The sequence below is a fragment of the Manis pentadactyla genome, chromosome 7, assembly GCF_030020395.1.
Source record: "Manis pentadactyla isolate mManPen7 chromosome 7, mManPen7.hap1, whole genome shotgun sequence".
Taxonomy (NCBI): domain Eukaryota; kingdom Metazoa; phylum Chordata; class Mammalia; order Pholidota; family Manidae; genus Manis; species Manis pentadactyla.
In genome coordinates, this window is record NC_080025.1 from 26,703,148 (window position 1) to 26,713,136 (window position 9,989).

The 9,989-nt window shown below is 42.7% G+C and overlaps 1 pseudogene; it reads left to right on the forward strand.

Annotated features, from left to right (window-relative positions):
• The first annotated feature begins 1,242 nt into the window (after positions 1 to 1,242).
• On the forward strand, positions 1,243 to 4,535 carry LOC118919320 (neuronal acetylcholine receptor subunit alpha-6-like; annotated as a pseudogene).
• The last annotated feature ends 5,454 nt before the right edge of the window (positions 4,536 to 9,989 follow it).

A 9,989-nucleotide genomic window follows, 5' to 3' on the forward strand; every position in this document is an offset into this window, starting at 1 on the left:
CCAGAGCACCACACAGTGTAGGTCTATAGTCCAAAGCAGACCTCCAGGCCTGGATGTTCAGCAGTTGTAGGCTTCCGCCCCCTCCCCGCTCCATTTCTCTTCCTCCCACCCATGAGCTGGGGTGGGGGAAGGGCCTGGGTCCCACCAGATCAAGGCTTTCATATGTTTCAGTGTTTTGTGAGGTCTGCACAGTTCGTGAGGTCTGTATGCAGTCTGGTGCAGCCTTCTTTCCTTTTGCTGTTTTAGGGCTAGTTGCATTAACTGTATTTTCACACTATATGTGGTTTGGGGAGGAATTCTCTGTCTCACCTCTCATGCTGCCATCTTGAATCACTATTTTGAATAATGACAAAATTAAAAGCTCATATTAGTATATAGGAATACAATTGATATTTTTATGTTGATCTTATATCTTGATATCTTACTGAACTCATTCGTTTTAGTATTTTTATAGATTCTATGGGATTTTCCATGTAGGTAACCATGTCATATGCAAAGAGTGATAGTTATACTTCCTTTCCTATCTGTGCCTTTTTTTCCTTTTCTTGCCTCATTGTGGTAGCTACAACTAGTATTTGTTGAATAAGAGTGGGGAGAGAAGACACCCTTGCCTTGTTCCCATTCTTAGGGGAACTGCTGTAGCATTTATAGAACGCATAATAGGTACTCAGTAAGTACTTGTGTAATGAATGATTGGAACAAAGAGCAATGGCTTGGGTGGGAGTGGAGATGTGGTGCAGGGGGTGGAAGGTTCCAGCTGGAAACTCCACGGTGAGCTGATGCTGACATCTCCAGGTGCAGCTGGGCTCCGGACTCAGAGCCTAGCCAGTACTGAGGCACAGGTGGGGAAGGGAGGTCTCAGGGACTGGGGAGGAAGATGACAAAAACAGCAGACCGTTTGGACGCCTAGCACCATCTGTAGTATTTGTCCTCCCTGTTTCCCACTCTCTGTTCTCTCCCTTGTTTCTTTCCTTTCATGAAATCATAAAAGTTTATGGGCAGAAGTGATCAGAAAAGGTTCACAGAAGAGGTAAGACTTAACTCAGATTAAAAAGACCATCTTTAAGTCACATTTCCTTTCCAAGCCAACAGGGTTGGGACCAGATGTGAAAATATATTTCTCATTGCTTTTTATAAATTGCCTTTTCTGTTTTCTTTGTTTTCCTCCACTAGCATGAATAACTCAGATCTGGGTCTTTTTAGTTGTAATTCTTATTCTAAGACCCACCTTTATTAGTAAGTATGTTTGAGGCTAAAAATATTATTTCTTCTTCCCAGGATGAAGTAAACCAGATCATGGAAACCAATTTATGGCTACATCACGTATGTATCTATGTCCTGTGTCCTTCTCTTGGACGTGTGTTCCTCATGTGTCCACCTAACAGTGTCTAACAGATAAATTCCACTTGCATTCCCTCCTTACATCTCTAACTTATGATAGAGCCTCAAATATTATCTATCTCTAAGCCTAAAGCCCAGCTCTGGTAATAGCTGGCTTGATGCGAGCTTCATGGTGCAAAAAAACTAGTGATAAAGTTCTCTGGGATATAGAGACTATGTCCTTCCTGGTTTCGGCTCTCACCCTATTTTTATCTGTAACTTGAGCCCCAGAGTCAGGTGCTTGCCAGTTATTTGATCCTATAGCTTTGGCCAGCTAACTAATAATCAATAGATAATTATCTAGTCTCTATTAGATAATTTAAATTTGCCAAAGCCAGCTCACCCCTCTTCCTCATGGATTTTAATCTTCCAACTAGTGATAGAAACTAAAGTACTTCAAACAAGAACACATTTTTCCCCCCAAAGCTATGGAACCAATGGAGAAATAACACTGGGAGAAAGTTAAGAAAATTCTTTAAAAACAGACTTGTATTTCCTTTAGATCTGGAATGATTATAAATTGTGCAGGGATCCAGTGGACTACAGCGGCATCAAGACCCTTCGTGTTCCTGCAGACAGGATCTGGAAGCCTGACATTGTCCTCTATAACAAGTATGGGTGTCCAGCGGCCGGTGTCGCCCAGGGCTGCCTTTGGCTCATGCTGACCATTGCAAAGTGGGTGTCACTAACCAGGTGGGGTTTACTTTGCATCATCGTCGGCTACCTCCAAGCTGAAGGCAAGACAAAAGCTCTTCTTCAACACGACGGCACGATCACCTGGAGGCCTCCGGTTGTTTTCAAGAGCTCCTGCCCTATGGATATCACTTTCTTCCCTTTTGATCATCAAAATTGCCCCCTGAAATTTGGTTCCTGGACATATGACAAAGCTGAAATTGACCTTCTCATCATTGCCTCGAAAGCGGATATGAATGACTTTTGGGAAAACAGCGAATGGGAAATTGTTAACGCTTCCAGCTACAAGCATGACATAAAATACAACTGCTGTGAAGAGATATACACAGACATAACCTACTCCTTTTACATCAGAAGACTGCCGATGTTTTACACAATTAATCTGATAATCCTGTCTCTTTATTTCATTTCTGACCGTGCTGGTCTTTTACCTTCCTTCCGACTGCAGTGAAAAGGTGACTCTCTGCGTGTCGGTTTTGCTCTCCCTGACTGTGTTCCTGCTGGTGATCACAGAGACCATCCCGTCCATGTCCCTCGTGATCCCGCTGGTGAGCAAGTACCTCCTGTTCACCACGATCCTTGCCACCCTGTCCATCGTGGGGACTGTGTTTGTGTTGAACGTACACTATCGCACCCCGGCCACACACACCATACCAGTGGGTGAAGGTGGGCTTCCTCCAGCTGTTCCCCCAGGTCCTGAGGAGGAGGAGGCCTCTGGACGAGGCAAGGGAGACAAGTTCAGGTGAAAACCCGAAGGGCACTCCCAGCCGGCCCGCCAGAGTCAAGTTGGGTCCCCTCAGAGAGTCCAAATTTCTTCAAGAATGCTGCTGCTGTCATCAGTCAGGCGAGCTTGCCCCCCAGCAAGAGACGATTAAGTCGTCGGCCCATTACAGCGGAGGGCTGGAAATTCAGAGCACTCGCCCAAAGTTGAAGATGTGATTAGCAGTGTTCAGTAATAGCAGAAAGCATGACCAGCCAGAATGCCACGAAGGAGGTAAACACTCATCTCTTCCAGCCTGTCTGCCCTCGGTTGACTGGAGGTTCTTTACAGATATGGGCAGATCTCCCGTGTGAGCTCTGTTTACAAAGGGGGTCGGGCAGCATCTCTCGAAGAGCCACCTCAGTGACTGTGCAATTGTGAGTGAACTGGCCTGGGGGTGCATGGGTAAGGTGTAACTTCAGAATAAATCTCCAGTTCCAGAAAGGTTAGCTCAAGTGAAACCTGTTGCAGTTAACATTCAGGGCAACCTTGGTCGATTCACCCAAGAGCCCCTGCATATAAAACAGTAGACAGAAGGGTCGAAAGGGCACAGCTGCCCCCACGCCTCCCGCGGAAGGAGGCGTGACTGCAGTCTGAGAGCAGAGGGTACGGGGTAGGTGGGCGTCCTTCTCAGCTCCACTCCTGATTTTTCCACTTGAGGGGGATTTAGGCGCAGATTGAATGAGCCTCAGGGATACGTTTCACATGAACACATTCTGAGTCTAATGTCCAGAGTCCAGCTGCAGCAGCGCGGCCCTCTCCCACCTCCCGAAGTGGGAGCTTGAGCAGATAGCACCACTTTCCTATGTCGGGGGGGTAGCAGAGGGCCTTGAGGGCTCGGCCAGGTGTCCAGTTTGACCCCACGCTGCAGCTGCCAGCAACCGTGTCTCCTAGCGGAAGGGCGCTGCAAAGCCTGGAGTCTGCCGCGGTGGTGCAGGGACAGCACAGCATGCCACACGTGGCCTTGGGAGGGAAGTGCGTTACGGGACAGGTGAGCCCTGTGCTAACTTTTATGGGGACACCTCCATACAATCTAGGGGATAGTTGTGGGTTGACTTATTCCCTACCAGGTAGGGTGCTCAAGACACAACCACAGAGCCTTTGGTAGAAACTGGAGGTCAGTAATTGGAAGGACATGAGAAATGCAATGAGCTCTCCATAGCCAGCACGGCTTTGAAGCCAGGAGGGCTGCCTAGTCCTGTCAGGGGGCCTCCATCATACTCACATCCAAACACCCCCACAGTGCAACCTCAGACCCATTGCCCAATGTACCAGTAACGAGCTGAGCTGTCTGAGCAGCTGTTTCTCGGCAGTTATTCTTGTAGTCAGGTAAAGTCCTCTGTGGCCCAAGGAATCCTGCTTACTTTGCACCAGCTGCATGGGGCACCTTTAGACAAAACAGAATTGCCTCTGTAATTATATAGGAGTCACCGGTTAACTTGATGAACGCCCCTGCTGGCTTTAAAAATTACCAGGGAGATCTTTGAAAAGGAAGCAGTGTATTTTTGAAGGAGTGCATTTCCCATGGTTTTGGTTTTTAAAAACTGCTTTGCCATTGTTTGCCTTTCAGGTAGAAGATGACTGGAAGTACGTGGCCATGGTGGTGGACAGAGTATTTCTTTGGGTATTCATAGTCCTCTGTGTGCTTGGGACTGCAGGGCTTTTCGTACAGCCACTACTGGGGAACACAGGAAAATCTTAAGGGTGTATTTTCCTCATAGCTTCAATAGCTTATGGATGATGTATTTGTTCTGTGTTCCCTACGACAAGGAAAGGGACCTAAAGCTTTCCACCCAAGCCCCCCATCTACTAAAGCTGATGGTTAGGTGGAAAAGAGGACTTTATTGTCAGTTAGGAGCCCAAGTGCTCTCCTTGGTAGCACAGAGGAGTATTTTAAGATGTTTTATAACACTGGAGCCTGGAGCTGGCAGCACCATAGGCTACACGTTTGGCTTCCAGGGATGTGAGTGACCCATAATACAGGAAATCATGTGACCAACACCAAGCTGTGCTAGAAGGGGGTTCTGTCATCCCTTCAGTATATGCTGCTTATCATTATGTCAGATGCCAGACATGAAACTCTGAAACTTGGACCTTGCTGATGTTTGTAATGTTTGTGAACTTGTGCGTTTGCTTTCTTGCACATGTCTGTGATGGAGCTCACATACTTCAGCATTATTTGACACATTGATCAGCAAGAAGTAATAGCAGGTAGAGTATCTTAGCAGGCTGTGTGTGATGAGGACCCATCTGGCAAGATACCTGAGTAGTAACCAGCACTGCAAGGGTAACAGAAACAGGTTCTATCCCACCATGGGAAGCAGAATGGAGGTTTCTCAAGAAGCTAAAAATAGAAGTGCCATACCACCCAGCAATTCCAGTTCTGGGAATTTACCTGAAGAAAACATACTCACTGATTTATTAAGATATATGTACTCCTGTGTTTATAACAGCATTATTCACAATAGCCAAGATACAGAAGCAACCAAAGTGTCCATCAATAAATGAACAGATGGAGAAGATATGGCACTGTACACAGTGGAATACTACTCAGCCACAAAAAGGGAATTAGATCTTGCCATTTGTGACAACATGGATGGATCTAGAAAGCATTATGCTGAGTGAAATAAACCAGGAGGAGAAACACAAAAACCATGATTTCACTTACATGTGAATTCTAAAAAAACAAAACAAATGAATAAGCAAAACAAATGAGCAAAACAGAAATAGATTTCATAGATGCAGAGAAGAGACTGGTGGTGGCCATGGGAGTTGAAGAGGTAGTGGGGAAATAGGGATAGGGAATAAAGAGGTACAAAATCCCAATTGTAAAATAAATCACAGGGATGGAAGTACTGCATAGGGAATATTGTTGCTAATATTGTAATTTCTTTATATGGTGACAGATGGTAACTACACTTACTGTGGTGAGCATTTTGTAATGTGTATGTAATTGTTGAATTGCTCTGTTGTACCTTGAAACCAATATAATATTGTTTATTAACTATACTTTAATAAAAAAGGAAAAAGAAATAGATGCTCTCCCCAAGCACTTACAGATTTTTAGGAGAAGTCATACACACAGTGATCTCCGGGACCAGGTCTCACGGGGGCCGTAACTAGAGCCATCAGAGTGGGAGGATGGAGGCAGTGTGGCCAGGTGAGCCTGGAGCAGCCTCTTTGGGGTCCAAAAGGTGTCTTTTCTCCTCAACAGTTTCCTTTTGTTCAGTGTAGCTGAGACTAAAAATAAAAGTATTCCTTCTATAAGCAGTTGTGACTTCGTGCCTTTTGGAGCAATTCTTTTTCTGAGAGAGAACCTCGGGAATTCTGTTTTATTCCACTCTTCAGTATTATCCTCTTATTTGTTGTATAAATACTATTTATTATAATTTGAAAGATTTATTTAAAGCAGAAAGAAAGAAATCTACCCTAACCAGGGGACTGATCTCACTTTTGCCTTTTCCATTCCAGTCTTTTACTCTCTCCATATAATTTTAAATCTCAATTTTGTATTTTGCTGTTTTCTCAGAACACCGTGTCAACAGCATTTCTTCATGATGTCACCTAGTCGTGAAGTATAATTTTTATGACTGCATAGTGTCTATGGTGTTGCTACACCGTGACTTGCATTGCCACCTGTTAGTTCTTCTTGTTTATCTCATTCTGGGGCATAACATACTGGGGCACACCAGACAGAGGACTCAAATTTGAATTGCTGTTTTAAAACATTTTTATTCCCTCTCATATTTGTGATTGTAGTACTTATATTTTATCTTTCTGTCCATAAAGAGGGTTGGCTGCTATTTGATACTTTTTTTTACTATTAAGCCAAATCAGCATCATTTTTTTAAATGTCAATTATGTTAAAATACATATAATAAAGTTCAGCATCTTAACCATTTTGAAGTGTATAGCTCAGTAATGTTAAGCCATCCGCACTGGTATAACCATCACCACCACCACCCATAAACTTTTTTCATCTTGCAAAACGGAAACTCTGCACCCATTAACCAACAGCTCCCCATCCCCCCTCCCTCAGCCCCTGGTACCCACCTTTCTACTTTGTCTCTATAAATTTGACAACTTTAGGTACCTTATATAAGTGGAATCAAACAGTATTTGTCTATGTGTAACTAACTTGTTTCACTGAGTATAATGTCTTTAAGATTCGTCCATGTTGTAGTTTATGTAAGAATTTCCTTGCATTTTAAGGCTGAAGAATATTCCAGCATACAGACCTTGTTTTATTCATCCATCAACAGACACTTGGGTTGTTTCTGCTTTTTGGATAGTGTAAATAATGCTGTTATGAATATGAGAGTACAAGTGTCTCTTTGAGTCCCAGCTTTCAATTCATTTGGGTATTTGCCCAGAAGAGGACTTGTGGGGTCACATGGTAGTTCCGCTCTTATCTTCTTGAAGAGCTGCCATGTAGTTTTTCTCAGAAGCTGTCCCAGTTTACATTCCTTCCAGCAGTGCACAGGGGCTCCACTCTCTCCACATCTCTGCCAACACGTGTCATTTTCTGGGTTTTTTTGGACAGCAGCTATCCTTATGTGTGTGAGGTCATACCGCCTTGTGGTTTTGATATGCATTTCCCTAATGATTAGTGATGTTGAACATCTTTTCGTGTGCTTGTTGGACATTTGTATGTCTTCTTTGGAGAAATGTGTGTATTCAAGTTCTTCTCTGTTTTTTTTTTTGTTTTTTTTTTTAGATAATTATTTTTTATTGAAGGGTAGTTGACGCACAGTATTACATTACATTACTTTCAGGTGTACAACATAGTGATTCAACATTTATATACATGATAATTCTAGGTACCAGCTATCACCATACCAAGTTGTTACAATATTTTGACTATATTCCTTATGCTATACATTACATCCCGGTTACTTATTTATTTTACAATTGGAAGTGTGTACTTTTTTTTTTTGTGAGGACATCTCTCATATTTATTGATCAAATGGTTGTTAACAACAATAAAATTCTGTATAGGGGAGTCAATGCTCAATGCACAATCATTAATCCACCCCAAGCCTAATTTTCGTCAGTCTCCAATCTTCTGAAGCATAACAAACAAGTTCTTACATGGAGAACAAATTCTTACATAGGGAATAAGTTACATGGTGAACAGTACAAGGGCAGTCATCACAGAAACTTTTGGTTTTGCTCATGCATTATGAACTATAAACAGTCAGTTCAAATATGAATACTCATTTGATTTTTATACTTGATTTATATGTGGATACCACATTTCTCCCTTTATTATTATTATTTTTAATAAAATGCTGAAGTGGTAGGTAGATACAAGATAAAGGTAGAAAACATAGTTTAGTGTTGTGAGAGAGCAAATGTAGATGATCAGGTGTGTGCCTGTAGACTATGTGTTAATCCAAGCTAGACAAGGGCAATAAAACATCCACGGATGCAGAAGATTTCTCTCAGAACAGGGGGGGTGAGGTTCTAAGCCTCACCTCTGTTGATCCCCAATTTCTCACCTGATGACCCTCCTGCGACTGTGCCTGTCTTAGGTTGTTCCTCCCTTGAGGAATCTTACCCGTCTCTGGCTAACCAGTCATCTTCTGGGGCCATACAGGGAAATGTAAAGTTGGTGAGAGAGAAGCCTTATTGTTTGAAATGATTAGCTTTTTACTTCGTTGCATGTTTATGCCCTGTAGCTTCTATGCCCAGCATTTGTCTTGAGGTATCTTTACCACTTGGAAGAATTATGATACTCGGTAAATTTGATATGAGGCACGAATTCTATTTAAGGGTTGAAATTCGGAAGGAAGAAGAAAAGCTATAGAAGTAGCAGGCAGAAGAAAACATGGGAAGATTGATTATTTCTTTGACATATCTTCTTGTAGAGTAACTTAAGCATGTATAGGTTTTAAACTACTACTTAAATTGTGCACACACATTAACATAATAGGAGTATAGTTACATAACCAAAGCATACCTGTAATTACCAGCCATCTCCAGTGAAACCAAGAAAACCAGTTAGGCATCTTAGGCATTTGTGAAAACTTATCTATGATATGGTGGATATTGTCCAACTGAACTTGAACAGTCTGAGAGAAATCAGACAAACTAAAACAACCCATTCCTGGGGACTATTCACATCCCATATGTTCTGTTAACAGTAAATAGTATGTAGTTGTAAGATTTCGGAGGGCTACAATTTGCACTGCTCCTAATTCTTGGTTGAGTTCCAACAGTATAGATCCAGTCAAATTTGTTGTTTTACTGTATGCACAGGCCAGCTTAGATATCTCCTTCTTCATTCCCATGGCAAGTCCAGGAACTGGTGGGATGAGTGCATCTACAGCTGTAGCAGTGCGTGGATCTTTGTTGGGGTTTTTTGATGATCATCTTCTGGCATGAGTCTTCCAGAGAGTGCTGATGTTGGAAGTTCTTTTTCATATCGTATCTTAGTTCATTTTCGGGGTAGCCCAATTAGGCTTTAATCCTCTGTATAAACACAAACAGACGCTTTGCCTACACTTTTATATGCCCTTTATACCCTTGTGTAGAACTCATTGGAGGTTACCACACAGGAACTGCCTTTTTTTTTTTTTTGGTATCACTAATCTACACTTACATGATGAATATTATGTTTACTAGGCTCTCCCCTATACCAGGTACCCCCTATCAACCCCTTTACAGTCACTGTTCATCAGCATAGCAAAATGTTGTAGAATCACTACTTGCCTTCTCTGTGTTGTACAGCCCTCCCCTTTCTCCCACCCCCTCATGCATGCTAATCTTAATACCCCCCTACTTCTCCCCCCCCTTATCCCTCCCTACCCACCCATCCTCCCCAGTCCCTTTCCCTTTGGTACCTGTTAGTCCATTCTTGAGTTCTGTGATTCTGCTGCTGTTTTGTTCCTTCAGTTTTTCCTTTGTTCTTATATTCCACAGATGAGTGAAATCATTTGGTATTTCTCTTTCTCCGCTTGGCTTGTTTCACTGAGGATAATACCCTCCAGTTCCATCCATGTTGCTGCAAATGGTAGGATTTGCCCTTTTCTTATGGCTGAGTAGTATTCCATTGTGTATATGTACCACATCTTCTTTATCCGTTCATCTATCGATGGACATTTAGGTTGCTTCCAATTCTTGGCTATTGTAAATAGTGCTGCGATAAACATAG